Source organism: Papio anubis, chromosome 13 (genome assembly GCF_008728515.1).
Source record: "Papio anubis isolate 15944 chromosome 13, Panubis1.0, whole genome shotgun sequence".
Classification (NCBI taxonomy): Eukaryota; Metazoa; Chordata; class Mammalia; order Primates; family Cercopithecidae; genus Papio; species Papio anubis.
The window spans coordinates 15,733,591-15,749,514 of record NC_044988.1 but is presented as its reverse complement, the minus strand read 5'-3'; the positions used below and the strand labels follow the sequence as shown (position 1 = coordinate 15,749,514).

Sequence of the window (15,924 nt, the reverse complement as noted above, 5' to 3'; positions counted from 1 at the left end):
GAGCTTATGTTTTACATTTATGTAATAAAAAAAAATTGTTCCAGGCCGGTTGTGGTGGCACGCACCTCTAATCCCAGCTACTGGGGAGGCTGAGGCACAAGAATCACTTGAACCTGGGAGGCAGTGGTTGCAATGAGCCGAGATGGTGCCACTGTGCTCCAGCCTGGGTGAAAGAGCAAGACTCTGTCTCAAAATATACATCTATATAAAGGCTCGCTGGTCTTTGGCGACCTTGCACTTATACCGGTGCCAAGAAGTATGTGGAAGTGTGAACCACTGAGAGTTTCGCTGTTCTGCGTTTTGACAGAGTTTTATATCTTCTCATCTGTAGATGTGCACTTTAATACAGACAGCTACATGATGAGCATGTAATACTGACTCAAGGCTCCAGCAGCTCTGTTAGTTGAAATAGTACACATCTGTACCCTCTACTTCAGTTGTTCAAATGTCCTTATAAAAATAGTTATGAAAAAGTGGCTGTTCTCACAGGTACACAGGCAATCTTAAACATCAATGAGTTGGCTATTTTCCCCTTAGCCTGAGAATGGCAGCCAGTCACACTTTGGAAGTTAGGCCAGCAAATCTGGGAATGCCAATAGATTCAGAAACCTGGAGTGCTTTTATTCCCTTCACAGACTCATCTAGCAAAATGGATTGCTTTGCAATTGTGAAGAGGGAAAGAAAAAGAATAAGGAAGAAAAGAAGAATGTGTTGGCTTTGTGAGCCCTGGTTTGAGTATAGGATTTTTTTTTTTTTTGGATGAAAAGTGGGATCTTAATGGACGCTCACAGTCGGCTCAGGCAGCCTCTCAAAGCTCCCCCTTGTCAAACAGCACCCTAGATAGAAGGACCCATTGTTTTCTAACACTAAAGTTACCACGCTTCCCTTTATCCTTTCTTTTGTACTTTTCAGCGTTTGCTTAATCAGAATCTTTTAATCCCTAATGTGGTGACTCGGTGTAATTTATCTCATTAAGCCTCTCCTATTTTCTCCTGTTTACATGACTAATATTATTGTGTTTTATAGAGCTTATACCAACAAGCCACTCCTTTGTCCCATTGTTTCAGCTCCAGGCCAAAAACCAACAATGAAGTTTTATCTTTCCAATCTTGGACCTCACCTACTTGTCATTCAGATTGTATAGATTGCATGAAGAGCATGTTCCTTTGAAAACAAAGCAAGGATTCATTTTTATGACCTAAAAACAAACAATTACCTTTCTCAAAGGTCCTGGTCATCTCTTTTTATGAGTATAGACTGGCAAAGACTCACCTTAGAAGAGGAAAGAAGTATATACTTCCTTGTGGGCTGAAAGCCCAAAGTCCCCTAGCAATAATGCCCTGCTCCCTAACTTATATTTCTTTCCTGGAGCATAGAATATCGAGAAGCAGAGAATCTGAGCAGTGGAGGGCATCTGGCGAGGTTATCTCGTCCAAACCCCTGCCCTTCAGCAAGACCACACCCAAGCCAGACAGAGGAGAATCGATCTTGTTTTTCAACGCTTACAAAGCAGAGCCTTCTTTGAAAGTCCCATATTTGAAATATCGTGTCAGAAAATTTCTTTTCTAAAAACCCAGCCTAGTAAAAGCTTTTCGTGTCATTTTCTCAGTTACTCTTTTTCTTTTCTAGGCTGAAAACAACCAGTTACCATCCTCAGGGAATCAACAATTTAATGAGCAATAACTTCTGGTGAGGCCGTGGTTCTCAAACATTCGCCTGCCTCAGCGTCACCTGGAGGGCTTATGAAAGCACACATAGGTATACATGTGCCGTGGTGGTTTGCTGCACCCATCAACCCGTCATCTACATGATGTATTTCTCCTAATGCTATCCCTCCCCTAGCCCCCCAACCCTCTGACAGGCCCCAGTGTGTGATGTTCCCCTCCCTGTGTCCATGTGTTATCATTGTTCAGCTCCCACTTAGGAGTGAGAACATGTGGTGTATGGTTTTCTGTTCCAGTGTTAGTTTGCTGATAATGATGGTTTCCAGCTTCATCCATGTCCCTGCAAATTACATGAACTCATCCTTTTTTGTGACTGCATAGTATTCCATGGTGTCTATGTGCTCCATTTTTGTGGATTCTTCAAGAAGAGAAGGTTTCCAGACAAAGGGGAAGGGCAAGGCATGTGCTCTTCCAGCAGCGGAACAGCGTGGAACTGAGGAGGGGACGTGGAGTGTTCACAGAGCAGCAAGCCACGCAAGTGTCCCCAAGGGGAGCGTGCAAGTGAGGCAGTGAGGACAGAGTGCAGAGGCAGGCAGGGCAAGATCCAGAGGGCCTGGCAACGCAGGGGGAGGAGTCTGGGCGATAATTCTGAAGGTTCCTTTGACATCAAGGACAGAGGAAGCTTTGCTAAGACTCATGTAAGGGGTCATCAGAGAAAAAAGGAGAAGTAGGAGCACAGCTCTCCCCAGACCTGTAGGTCCTCCACAGTAGGACTTATCTGCCAGGTTCACTCTGGTTTCCCGCTGGTATCAGGGCTCTGCTAGCCTCCTAGCCTAGGTGCAGGACTCGGCTTTCTCTTTCCTTTTAATTTTGTTGAATGATTTGGGAATTTCACAGAGGAAAATTTGTAAAGACACTGGGCAAACAGAACCAAAATGAACACGAAGGGAATACAGAAGTTGGGTCTAGAGATAAGGCTTCTAGCTCCACCTTTTGCGGGCTACATGACCTTGAGCGTGTTACTTAACTCCCTGTGCAGCAGTCTCTGTATTTAAATAGGGACCTTATCCCCTAACAAGATCCACAAGACCTTACAGGGCTTAGCACTCCCTGCTGTTTTCAGTCTGAGCTCACACTCACTGACTTTTTCTGCCCCACCTATATAAACCTTTTAATTAATTAATTAATTAATTAATTAATTTTTTGAGACAGAATCTCACTCTGTCACCCAGCCTGGAGTGCAGTGGCAAGATCTCGGCTCACTGCAACCTCTGCCTCCCGAGTTCAAGTAATTATCTGGCTCAGCCTCGCAAGTAGCTGGAATTACAGGCACCCGCCACCGCGCTCAGCTAATTTTTGTATTTTTAGTAGAGATGGGGTTTCACCATCTTTGCCAGGCTGGTCTTGAACTCCTGACCTTGTGATCCACCCGCCCTCGGCCTCCCAAAATGTTGGGATTACAGGCATGAGCCACCGCACCAGGCTTATAAACCTCTTTTTTTTTTTTTTTTTTTCTTTTGAGATGGAGTTTTGCTCCTGTTGCCCAGGCTGGAGTGCAATGGCACGATCTCGGCTCACCGCAACCTCCGCCTCCCAGGTTCAAGCGATTCTCCTGCTTCAGCCTCCCTAGTAGCTGGGATTGCAGGTATGTGCCACCACGCCCAGCTAATTTTGTATTTTTAGTTGAGACAGGGTTTCTCCACGTTGGTCTCAAACTCCCAACCTCAGGTAATCTGCCTGCCTCGGCCTCCCAAAGTGCTGGGATTATAGGCGTGAGCCACCTCGCGCTGGCCCTATAAACCTCTTTTAACTTGGGTTTACTATGCTTCTTTCTGGCCCAGGCCTTTGCACAAGCTGTTTCCTTTGTCTGCAATAGTCTTACCCTCACCTCACTAATTAACTGCTACATTAGATCTAAGACCTGCTCCCTCAGGGAAACCTCTGATCTCCCTGAATAGGTTAAATCTCTCTGATTATAGTGTTTTTTAGTATCAGGAACTTCTACCTGATGTCACTTAATGATTGCTTTTTGTGTAATTATTTACTTAATGTTTGTCTCCTACTAGAACAGGGGTCAGCAAACTGTAGCCAGCTTTGGCCTAAAGCCTATTTTTATAAAAAAGTTTTACTGGCACGCAGCCACACCTACTTTTTTACATATTGTGTGTGGTTGCTTTTGCACTGCAGTGGCAGAGTTGAGTAGTTGCAGCAGAGGCCTTCTGGCCCACAAAACCTAAAATACTTACAATCTGGTCCTTTACGGAAAAAAAATTTGTCAATCCCTGTATAATCTCCATGAAAGCAGGCACAAGGTCTATTTTTGCTTACTTGCTTATCCTCAGCATCTAGCATAGTGTCTGCCACATAAAAGATGCACAATATTTATTTTTAAAAAATGAATGCAAGATTTTTTAAATGACTATTTTGCCAGAGTATTGAAAGAGTTAAATAAGAGACAGTATTATTTTTTAAAAACCAGCAACATATGCCTAGAACACAATAGGTGTTTAATAAAAAAAAGTTAACAGTTTTTTGTTGTTGTTGTTGTTATTCTTAGCCTTTCCTTAGTCAGTGCTTTTTTTTTTTTTTTTTTGAGACAGTCTTGCTCTGTCACCTAGGCTGGAGTGCAGTGCCACGATCTCAGCTCACTGCACCTCCGCCTCCTGGGTTCAAGCAATTCTCGTGTCTCAGCCTCACTCCCGAGTAGCTGGGATTACAGGCACGTGCCACCATGCCTGGCTAATTTTTGTATTTCTAGTAGAGATGGGGTTTTGCCATGGTGGCCAGGCTGGTCTCGAACTCCCAACCTCAGGTGATCCACCCGCCTTGTCCTCTCAAAGTGCTGGGATTACAGGCGTGAGCCACCACGCCTGACTGTCAGTGCTTTTTAGTCCTCTCTGTGGTACTAGACCTAAACTGTCCTGTGACCCTGGGGCACTCCTGTCTTCCATATCTTGTCCTCTGGCCTTGGTCTCCTGCAGGAGAAAGGCATTTCCATTTCTGTCTCCAGGACTCCTTCCTTGGACCCAGATTGTTAGCAATGTCTTCTCCACCTTTCCTAGAGATTTCCTTTTTTGATGTGCAGTCTATTTGAAGTGTATTATTTGCAAGGCTTGTCATAGTGTTTGGGTGATACCCCTTTAACCTGTCCTTGGGGCTTTGCTTCACCAGGGTCATCTAAATGATGGCAGTTCCATCTTTCTTTATGGCCACCTCCTGCAGGGACAGCAGACAGCAGCTTGTGGTTGGTCAGGAGATGCTGGAAGACTGGAGGAGAGCTCCTGATGGGGCAGCGATGAGCAGAGGCTTGTGGACTGGACCTGTGTGGTTTCGTATGTAGGAGGAGCGGGCAAAGGAGGGCAGGCTCAAAGCCCGACCTAGAAGCTGTTTAATCTGGAGTTGGCCCAGCTGGATGTAGAATCCAAAAGAAGGGAAGGTTTGGTAAAACTAGGGTCAGCGAACTGTCACCTGCAGGCCAAATCCAGCCTGCCTCTCATTTTTATGTGACTTTTACACTAAGCATGGTTTTTACCTTTTTATATGATTGGAGAAAAGAAGCAAAAGAAGAATAGTATTTTGTGGCACATAAAAATTTTAGGAAATTCAAATGTCAGTGTCCATCAATAAAGCTTTATTGGAACACAGTCCTGCCCATTCACTTATGACTATGGCTACTTTCATGTTACAACAGCAGAGTTGAGCAGTTGGCTACAGAGACCATATGGCCCGTAAAGCCTGAAATATTTACTGTCTGGCTCTTTACAGAAAAAATTTACCAACCCCCAAGTTATACTATTAGCCTGAGCTTTGACCCAAGCCCATCAGAACACCTTCCCTGTTCAGTGTTGCGTGACCTCTGCAAACCCCACCAGGTCCCATCCTAGGAGCGGGAGGGAGAGAACAGGTTAATTAGATGGGTTAATTTGAAGAACTGTTCTTTCAAGAGGTGAGAAGGGATGAGATGAGAGAGTGCAATGCAGTTAAGACCACGGGCTGTGATTCAAATGTTGGTTTCACCACTTACAGCAGTGGGACTTTGAGCTAGTGTCTTAACCTCTCTGAGCAGCAGTTTCCATATAATAAAATGTGAATAATTATATGGTCAAAAATATAGTGTCGTTGTGAGGAGCAAATGAGCTACTGCATGCAACAATGTCTGGCATATGGTAGACACTCAATGCATATTCACTACTATTAATTACTATGATTAGATGGAGTACAGCAGTGGAAGAGTTGGCCTGGGAGAGGAAGAAGCTATCTTTGTTCGAGCAGCATGTGGAGTAGAGTAAAAACAATAGGCATTCGAGATAAACAGACCTGGGATCAATTCCCTTTGTTAGTGATGCTGTGTGACTTTAGTGAAGTTCATTAACTTCTGAGCCTCAGTTTTCCCCTCTCTACAGAACTCAGATGTCAACGGGTGGGGGTGGGGGGCCTTCCTGCTCTTGAATTTAGGAAATGTACTTCCTTTACAGGTCTGCCTGTCACCATCTCAGGTGAAACACACGTGGCTTTGTTTCACCCTATGCCAGAAAGCACATTCAACAATTTTCTTTCAGTATTTCATGAGCTTAGTAAATTTACTTGAGATTTTAAGAGAGATGCTTTTGAGGGTAGGGGCATATTGTGCCACCCAAAGCCTTTCTCTAAAGCTCCTGCTCTTTTCTTGCCTCTGCCCCTCCCCTCTTCTTTCTGAGTGAGGAGCCCACTGTCCCCTCACCCTGCCCATTCCACACACATTTCCTCATCTCTCTCCCCTCCCTCCACACTGTCCAAAGAGGCTGATAAAGGCATTTTCCCATGAAGATGATTCTCTCCCCAAGACAAATTCTTTTTTTTTTTTTTTTTGAGACAGAGCCTTGCTCTGCTTGCTCTGTCTCCAGGCTGGAGTGTGGACTGCAATTTCTACCTCCTGGCCTCCGTTACCCCTCATGGCTCAGCCACTCTGAGGCTGGGATTACAGGCAAGTACCTCACCTCACACCGGGCTAATTTTTTGTATTTTTTTTTTTTTTGAGATCGGAGTCTCGGCTTGTCAGCCTAGGCGTGTAGGCTGGATCTCTCAGTCACTGCAGTTCACCCCGGGTTCACGCCATTCTTCCGCCTCAGCCTCCCGGAGTAGCTGGGACTATAGGGCCTCGCCCCACCTCGCCCGCTAGTTTTTTTGTATTTAATAGAGACGGGTTTCACCCTAGCCAGGATGGTCTCGACTCTGACTCGGATCCTAGCCTGCCTCGCCTCCCAAAGTGCTGGGATTACAGGCTTGAGCCACCGCGCCCGGCCAATTTTTTGTATTTTTAGTAGAGACAGGGTTTCGCCATGTTGGCCAGGCTGGTCTCAAACTCTTGACCTCAAGTCATCCACCCTCCTCGGCCTCCCAAAGTGCTGGGATTACAGCCCCGAGCCACCACGCCTCGCCCCCAGGAGAAATTCTCATACCAGTTGCTAAAAGAATATGATTTCCTCCATCCCCTAACAAGCAAAACAGGGATAATTATGCCTACCTCACAGGGTGTTTGTGGGAATTAAATGAGGTAATGTTTCTGCAAGCTGCTGGCACGCAGCAGGCAGTCAATAAATGTTAGCTCCCTCCTCCTTTGATTCTTCCTTTGTGACGTGAAGGAACAAAGAGAGATGTTGGGAGATATTTTGAGGTGGGGAGGAGGGTAGATAAAGCAGCCAGGAAGGTCATCTCCTTGACCATCACCCTCCGGTAAAGTGGAAGAGATTATTTGCCAAGAGCAACTGGAAGAGGTGGAGGGGCTCAGGGCGGAAGCTAGACAAGCCTGGTTTATCTTGGAGACCATCCAAAAGGGTTTAGTTACTAGAACAGCAGTTCCTCTACATAAATCCTTCAGGTTCTTGAAAAATGTTATTAAATCACTTCTGCATCATAAATAATCCTAATTTTATTACTCTGGCCTCTCAGGCCAAGGTGTGAGTCCTGCAAGGTCCCTCTCCTGCTGAGCTGCAGGCCCAGGCACACAGCTGAACGGGGCAGGAGCCCAGGCTCGGCTGAATAGGCTCCAGTGGCCTGGATCGTCTGCTGGCTTTCTCTGATGTTTTCCAAGCTGTTTCATTTTTTTTTGTTTGTTTAAAAAAACTTTCTTAAAAAAATATGGAATGCTTCACAGATTTGCATGTCATCCTTATGCAAGGGGCAGGTTAATCTCCTCTGTATTGTTCCAGTTTTAGTATACGTGCTGCCAAAGTGAGCACTCCAAGCCCTTTCGAAGTTGAATTCTTCTTAGTAATCTTCCTTGACATGTAGGACTCCAAATGGGAGGTTTATTAGCAAGGTCCTGCGTGCAGAGGCATGGGAATTTGGGAATTCTGTTACTTGTCTATTTAGATATGTCTCTTGTCCTGTTTGTTTGTGTTAGTTAGCTTTTCTTTTTTTTAAAAACCACGGATTTTTTTTTTTTTTTCCCCGAGACACAGTCTCACCCTGTCGCCCAGCTGGAGTGCAATGGCGCAATCTTGGCCCACTGTAACCTCCTCCTCCTGGGTTCAAACAATTCTCCTGCCTCAGCCCCCTGAGTAGCTGGGATTACAGGTGCCCGCCACTACGCCTGGCTAATTTTTTTTTTTGTATTTTTAGTAGAGACAGGGTTTCACCATATTGACCAGGCTAGTCTTCAACTCCTGACCTCATGATCTGCCCACCTTAGCCTCCCAAAGTGCTGGGATTACAGGTGTGAGCCACCGTGCCCAGCTAAACCACGGAATTTTTTTGAAAAAAAACTCCTTCCAAAAGAGCGGATGGATGGCTTTCGTCCATTCTGCTGTGGGCCAAGGATGTTTCTCCCCCATGTAAAAACAAATGGTTGTGATTATTCAATACCAAATTGTATCCTATACTTAAGAAGTCCCTGCTCTTCTCCCCAGATGTCCTCATCTATATCTATATATCTTTTCTTTTCTTTCTTTTTTTTTTTTTTTTGAGAGGGAGTTTCGCTCTTGCTGCCCAGGCTGGAGTGCAATCTGGGCAGCAAGAGCGATCTCAGCTCACTGCAACCTCCTTCTCCTGGATTCAAGTGATTCTCCTGCCTCAGCCTCCCAAGTAGCTGGGATTACAGGCTCATGCTACCACAGCCAGCTAATTTTGTATTTTTAGTAGAGACAGGGTTTCTCCATGTTGGTCAGGCTGGTCTTGAACTCCTGACCTCGGGTGATCCACCTGCCTCATCCTCCCAAAGTGCTGGGATTACAGGCGTGAGCCACCGCACATGCATCCGGCCGTGTATCTTTTCATTTATCTTTTTTTTTTTTTTAAATGTTAGAGATGGGGTGTTGGCTGTATTGCCCAGGCTGGAGTGCAGTGGCTGTACACAGACTCAATCATATCACTCTACAGCCTCAAACTCCTGGGCTCAAGCAATACTCCTGCCTTAGCCTCCTGAGGACTGCAGTTACTTGCTATTGCGCTGGGCTCTGTCTGTAATTTTTTAACCCAGAGATTTCATGTAGCTTTTCTTCCCAGAGCAAAGTAAATTGAAAAGTAGCAACACCAGTCGGGCATGGTGGCTCACGCCTATAATCCCAACACTTTGGGAGGCCGAGGTGGGTGGATCATGAGGTCAGGAGTTTGAGAACAGCTTGGCCAACATGGACAAACCCCGTCTCTACTAAAGATACAAAAAATTAGCCGGGCATGGTGGTGCGCACCTGTAATCCCACTCTGAGACAGGAGAATTGCTTGAACCCAGGAGGCGGAGGTTGCAGTGAGCCAAGATCACGCCACTGCACTCCAACCTGGGCGACAAGGCGGGAGTGCGTCTCAAATAATAATAATAATAATTTATTTATTTATTTATTTTTTCAAAAGTAACAACACCTGTCTCTATTATGTGGCATTCTGGGCTTTAAAACACCCAAGTAACTAGAGGTTAGGAAACATGGGTTCAATTCCTAGTTCCTCTCAGTCCACTGTATGTCTTCTGAAGGATTCTTTCTTTAAATGTTTTGGTTTTATGACTTAATGTTTTTCCCAAATATAAAAACTGTGTGTGTTCCTGTGTAAAACATGGAAGGCACCAAAAAATATAAAGAAAATGTAAACAAAAACCATACTTAAGTTCCACCCTCAGAAACTCCACTGTGAACATCTTGATACATTTCTCTAGGGTTTTGTTTTCTCTGCAAATGTGCTTACATAGTTACCAAATGTGATCCAATTGTAAACAGTTTTGAAGCCTGCTTTTCTACTTACGTTTATTTCATGAGCATTTCCTAGTCATTAAAAATTCTTTAAAAGCCTATTTCTGCACCATAACATATTTAATCATTCTCAGATTGTTCTACACTTAGGCCAGTTTTTCACTCCGTAAATAATACTGCAGTGATGCCCTTTGTACCTTGGATTTGCATATCTGAAAATTCCCTTAGAAGGTACTCCTAGAGGTAGGATTTCTAGTAAAATAGCATCCTGGACCTCACTTTAGTCATCACTGTTAAGTCAGCCCAAAGTGTTTCATCTTGAGTCTGATAAAGTATGTAGTAACTAAAATAGAAAAAGGACTTGGTAATTTTTGCCTATATGGTGGTTTCATGGCATGCAACTGGAGGACAAAATAATACAATGATGTTCATCGTAATTATGATTTGGAGCTAAAGGAGATAATAATAACAGCTAACATTTATTGGGTGGTTTATATGTGCTAAGCCCTGTTTTAACTGTTTTTCACATACTAACTCCTTTAATTTCATCACAACTCTAGAAGGCAGGTACTATTGTTATGCCCATTTTACAGATGGGGAAGCTGAAGCACAGAGAGACTAAATTACTTATGCAAGGTAAATGGCTGAGCCAGGACTCAAAGCCAAGCACTTTGGGTGCCAGCCCATGCTATTCACCATGCTGAATTCTGCCCAGAAACAATCAAGTGGGGAAGGATCCTTACCTCCCACATGCCGGGATACATGGCACAGGGCTGCCTAACCTGGGGGGAGACAGTCCCTCCCTGTGCACTGCGGAGTTCCTGCCTCCTCTACCCCTGCTCTTCCTTTTTTTTTTTTTTTTGAGATGGAGTTTCGCTCTTGTTGCCCAGGCTGGAGTGCAATGGTGCGATCTCGGCTCACCGCAACCTCCTCCTCCTCGGTTCAAGTGATTCTCCTGCCTCAGCCTCCCGAGTAGCTGGGATTACAGGCATGCACCACCACGCCCAGCTAATTTTGTATTTTTTTTTTAGTAGAGACAGGGTTTCTCCATCTTGGTCAGGCTGGTCTTGGAACTCCTGACCTCAGGTGATCTGCTCGTCTCGGCCTCCCAAAGTGCTAGGATTACAGGCATGAGCCACTGCACCCAGTCTCTTCTTCTTCTTTTACCAGCTGTGTCCCTGCCGGGTATGGACAGGACAGAAGCCCAGCTGCAGAGCACCCAATTCTCTATCTGGAAGGGAAGAGGAATGCATATCAGGCTGTTCTCCGTTAGCTGCTTATTCAGGAAGGAAAGATGGAGGGAGAAAATGAATGCAAAAACACTGCTTTAGGACTTTGGTGTTGTGTTTTCTTTTCAGTTTTGTTTTCCACAGTTGTGAGAACATTAGCCTTGCCTATTTAGCAGTAGTATTTCCTTCGCATTTTTCACAAGTTCCTTTTCAAGACGTTCTCAGCTCATCCATTGGTGCAGTGCTAGATGTGAACAGTAAAAATAGGAGTTATTAAGGACAACGGTGACAGTGAATTCTGAAGGAGGTGACTATCATTTTTGATACTGTCCATAGCAGATTACCTTGGTTACAAATGACCTCCAAACAGTTGTTCAGCTTGGACGCTCCATGCCCCATTGTATATAGAGAGAGTTTGGGGCTTAAGTTCTAATTAATGGCCATTTTCTCTTGTCCCACCTCCTAATGTTGACTTAAAACAATACCAGTGTCACACAAGACTACACAGGTTGTTTCTGTTTAGGTCAAGTAGACTGGCACTCTGGTGAAACACAACACAATATCCACAACAAAAAATAAACACAGCCTTCATCCTGCTTCCTCTTTTTTACCTTGCCAGGTTCCTCTGATTAGAACCCCACCAGAGACAATTTGCCTGTGTTCACGCACTGGCTCAAGACTGAAATCTGTAGAACTTCTAATAGCACCAGAAGTGAACTTGGGGAGAAATGAGCCACAGAACCTTTGGGAAATGCTACCAGCATAGAATTTTCCCAGGGGTTTAGGTCTCTGCAGTAGGGGACTCTGTACAGCCCGAAACATGCTTTAAGCATCCACTCTGCCCAGATTTGAGCATGGTGCCTGGCCCACAGAGATGCCTAATCAATGTAAACTGAATTGAAGTGAGTTCTGTTGAGTTGGAGTGGATGGGATAGTAAAAGGTAGAAAAAGGGATGCTCTCTTCTTTGATTTTCAGATAGTCTAATAACAACAACAATAATAATAATTAATATCTATGAAGTTTTTACTATGGGACAGACCTGTTTTCAAGCACTTTATAAGCATTATTTTTAAAATTTATACAACATTCCCATGAAGTAGTTATTTTTAATATTTCCATTTTAGATAAGAAAGCTGAAGTTAAATCACTTTCCCAAGGTCATAATACTAGCATGCAGGCTAGGCAGAGTGGCTCACATCTGTAATTCCAGCACTTTGGGAGGTGAAGGCAGGAGGATTGCTTTAACCTAGGAGTTCAAGACCAGCCTGACCAACATAGTGAAACCTTGTCTCTACTAAAAATACAAAAATTAGCTGGGCATGGTGGCAGTCTCCTGTAATCCCAGCTACTCAGGAGGCTGAGGCAGAATTGCTTGAACCCAGTGAGAGGTGAAGCCAGCTGGACTTCCTGGGTCAAGTGGGGACTTGGAGAACTTTTCTGTCTAGCAAGAGGATTGTAAAACGCACCAATCGGCGCTCTGTAGCTAGCAAGAGGATTGTAAAATGCACCAATCACCACTCTGTAAAATGCACCAATCAGCAGGATCCCAAAAGTAGCCAATCACAGGGAGGATTGAAAAAAGGGCATTCTGATAGGACAGAAACAGAACATGGGAGGAGACAAATAAGGGAAAAAAGATGGCCACCCCAGCCAGCAGCAGCAACCCACTGGGGTCTTCTTCCATGCTGTGGAAGCTTTGTCCTTTTGCTCTTCACAATTAACCTTGCAACCGCTCACTCTCTGGGTCTGCGCCATCTTTAAGAGCTGTAACATTCACCCCAAAGGTCTGTCTGTGGCTCAGTTCTTGAATTCAGTGAGACCACGAACCCACCGGCCGGAACCAATTCCAGACACACCAGGAGGCGGAGGTTGCAGTGAGCCAAGATCGCGCCATTGCACTCCAGCCTGGGCTACAGAGCGAGACTCCATCTCAAAAAAAGAAAGTTTGAGACCCTGTCTCAAAAACAAAACAAAGGGCAGGCACGGTGGCTCACACCTGTAATCCCAGCACTTTGGGAGGCTAAGGTGGGCAGATCACCTGAGGTCGGGAGTTCGATACCAGCCTGACCAACATGGAGAAACCCTGTCTCTACTGAAAATACAAAATTAGCTGGGCGTGATCGCGCCTGCCTGTAATCCCGCTACTTGGGAGGCTGAGGGAGGAGAATCATTTGAACCTGGGAGGCAGAGGTTGCAGTGAACCGAGATTGCCCTATTGCACTCCAGCCTGGGCAACAAGAGCAAAACGCCGTCTCAAAAAAAAAAAAAAAAAAAAAAAAAAACCTAGCATGCAGTAGAATTGGAGCCCCAACAGTCTGACTCTAGAGCCATTCACTATTCCACTGTCACTCAAATGGAGGATTTTAGGGGCCTGAGTTTTCTATGAGAGGTTAGTATATCTATACAGCATCCTGAAGAAATGTTACGATGGAGTTTACACCCTAACAAACATGTATGTATTTATAGAAGATGTTATTTGTACTGTTAAATCATATGTATATATACCATATATTTTATCTATATTTCTACAAACTGATCAGCAACATGTGATAGTGACGCTGGTTTGAGCGATCTTTTATAATTAGTGAAGTATATTTAAACATGTATTGAAGGATAATATACCTACAGAAAAATGTACATATCATATGTGTATAGCTTCATGAGTTTTCACAAACTGGAATACACTCATTCATCCACCTCCCAGAAAAAGAAACAAAACATTCTCAGCACTCCAGAGATCCGGTCCAGTCTCTCCCTCCCCTGGGGGCAACCTCTATCCTGATTTCTGACACCACAGATTACTTAGCAATGGGAAATTCTAAAATCTTTTTCTTTTTTTCAGAGACTTGCTATGTTTCCCAGGCTGATCTTGAACTCTTGGCCTCAAGCCAGCCTCCTGCCTTGGCCTCCCAAAATGCTCGGATTACAGGCATAAGCCACCGTGCCCTGCCAGAAAATTTTTAGTGTGGGAAAATTGTCAAAGTTCATCAAGAAGCCTCAGTTTCGGCCGGGTGCGGTGGCTCACGCCTGTAATCCCAAGTACTCGGGAGGCTGAGGCAGGAGAATCGCTTGACCCCGGGAGACAGAGGTTGCAGTGAGCCGAGATTGTGCCACTGCACTCCAGCCTGGGCGACAGAGTGAGACTCTGTCTAAGGAAGGGAAGGGGAGGGGAGGGGAGGAAAGGGAGAAAAGGGAGGAAAGGAAGGAAAGGAAGGAAGGCAACTTCACATTATAAGATAAACCTCAAACAATAAATATAAGAAAAATCAATCATTGAGTTCTGTTCCTTGAGGTTACATCTTTCGGATCCACTGCCTTCTTGTGGAGTTCCAGAAGTGCCCTTTCAAATAACTGTGAGAATGGACTGGGAATGAGGAGGGGGTTGGCATACACTTGTCTAAGCATATTTGTAAATAAAGCAAAAAGCAATTTAAAGGGGAGTCTATGGTAGGATTTTGTTTTGTTTTTTGAGACGGAGTTTCACTCTTGTTGCCCAGGCTGGAGTGCAAAGGCGCAATCTCAGCTCACAACCTCTGCCTCCCGGGTTCAAGTGATTCTCCTGCCTCAGCTTCCCGAGTAGATGGGATTACAGGCATGCGCCACCATACCCGGCTAATTTTGTATTTTTAGTAGAGACGGGGTTTCTCCATATTGGTCAGGCTGGTATCGAACCCCCGACCTCAGGTGATCCGCCCGCCTCGGCCGCGCAAAGTGCTGGGATTACAGGTGTGAGCCACCGTGCCTGGCTGTGGTAGGTTTTTACACATGAACAAGACTATCCAAAATGCCTTCTAATATTCAAGCATTGGATGTATTGCTATGTTTGCAGGCCTCTGAGCCCCCTTCTAAGAATTTTCACAGGGAGCTGGGCAGCGGGAGTGGCAGCCATGTTGGTACAATGTGGCCTTGCCCCCAGTGTCATCTGATTGGACCAGAAAGAGACATCTGACTCAGGCTGGCCAATTAGATCCTCTCTCCCAAGAATTTTTCACTGGAGAGAAAGGATGCAAGTTAGTATAGGCTGATCTCTTAAACTAAGAGCATCCCAACTGAAGAGCTTTGGCTTTGCAGCACAGTCAAGAAGAAACACACAACACCAGACTGCAGAGAGAAGGAAGGAAGTAGACATGCTGAGAGGCAGAGAGGAGGGCCGCAAAATAAGAGACAGGAGAAGACCATGGAGGCACAGAGAGGAGGACACTGGAGCTAAGTAGCTGACTTGAATTTTGCTGGTCTTCTGGTTTAGGTTCTCGTCAAGCCATCATGAGATCCAGCTGTGCGTCTTATTTTTGGGCTCCTCAGATGATTCTAGACCTTCATCCTATAATCTTCTTCAACATTCTGCGGATGCTAGCTAGAAGGGCATCTGTTACTTGCTGTTTCAGAAACAAGGGCTGCAAAATTCAGTGGCTTAAAACAAGAGCAACACTTACTTTTCTTACAGATCTGTAATCTGAACAAGGCTTAGCATGGACAGCTCATTTCCACTCCAACTTGGTTTCAGCTGACAGCTTGAAGGCTGACACTCGCACATGCCTGATTCTTGGGTTGCAAAGACTCAAGCAGTTGTGGCTGGAAGAGTTGTGGCTGTATAGGAACCTCTCTGTTTCTCTGTGGTCTCTTTATCATGGTAGCTTCAGGATAGATGGACTTTCCCATGGAGGCTAAGGGCTCCGAATGCACAGGTCCCAAGGAGAGAGCCAGGTGGAAGCCACATTGCCTTTTAGTACCCAGCCTCTGAAGCCATGCAATGTCATTTGATCTCATTCTATTTGTGGAAGCAGTTACAAAAATCCACCTTAGTTGAGGGACCCCATCTCTCAGTGAAGGAATGTCAGCATCACATTTTTTTTTTTTTTTTTTTTTTTAAT

General features: G+C 45.0%; 1 long non-coding RNA gene and 1 other non-coding gene across 6 annotated transcripts in view; one reads left to right on the top strand and one right to left on the bottom strand.

Moving 5' to 3' along the window:
• The window catches only part of LOC103878451, a 76,848-nt gene that overhangs the window by 21,677 nt on the left and 39,247 nt on the right, over positions 1-15,924 (top strand). The gene's annotated exons all lie outside the window — the stretch shown is intronic.
• Positions 7,776-7,882, bottom strand: LOC116270212. The gene has a single exon (XR_004178127.1). It is a non-coding gene; the product is annotated as a U6 spliceosomal RNA (small nuclear RNA).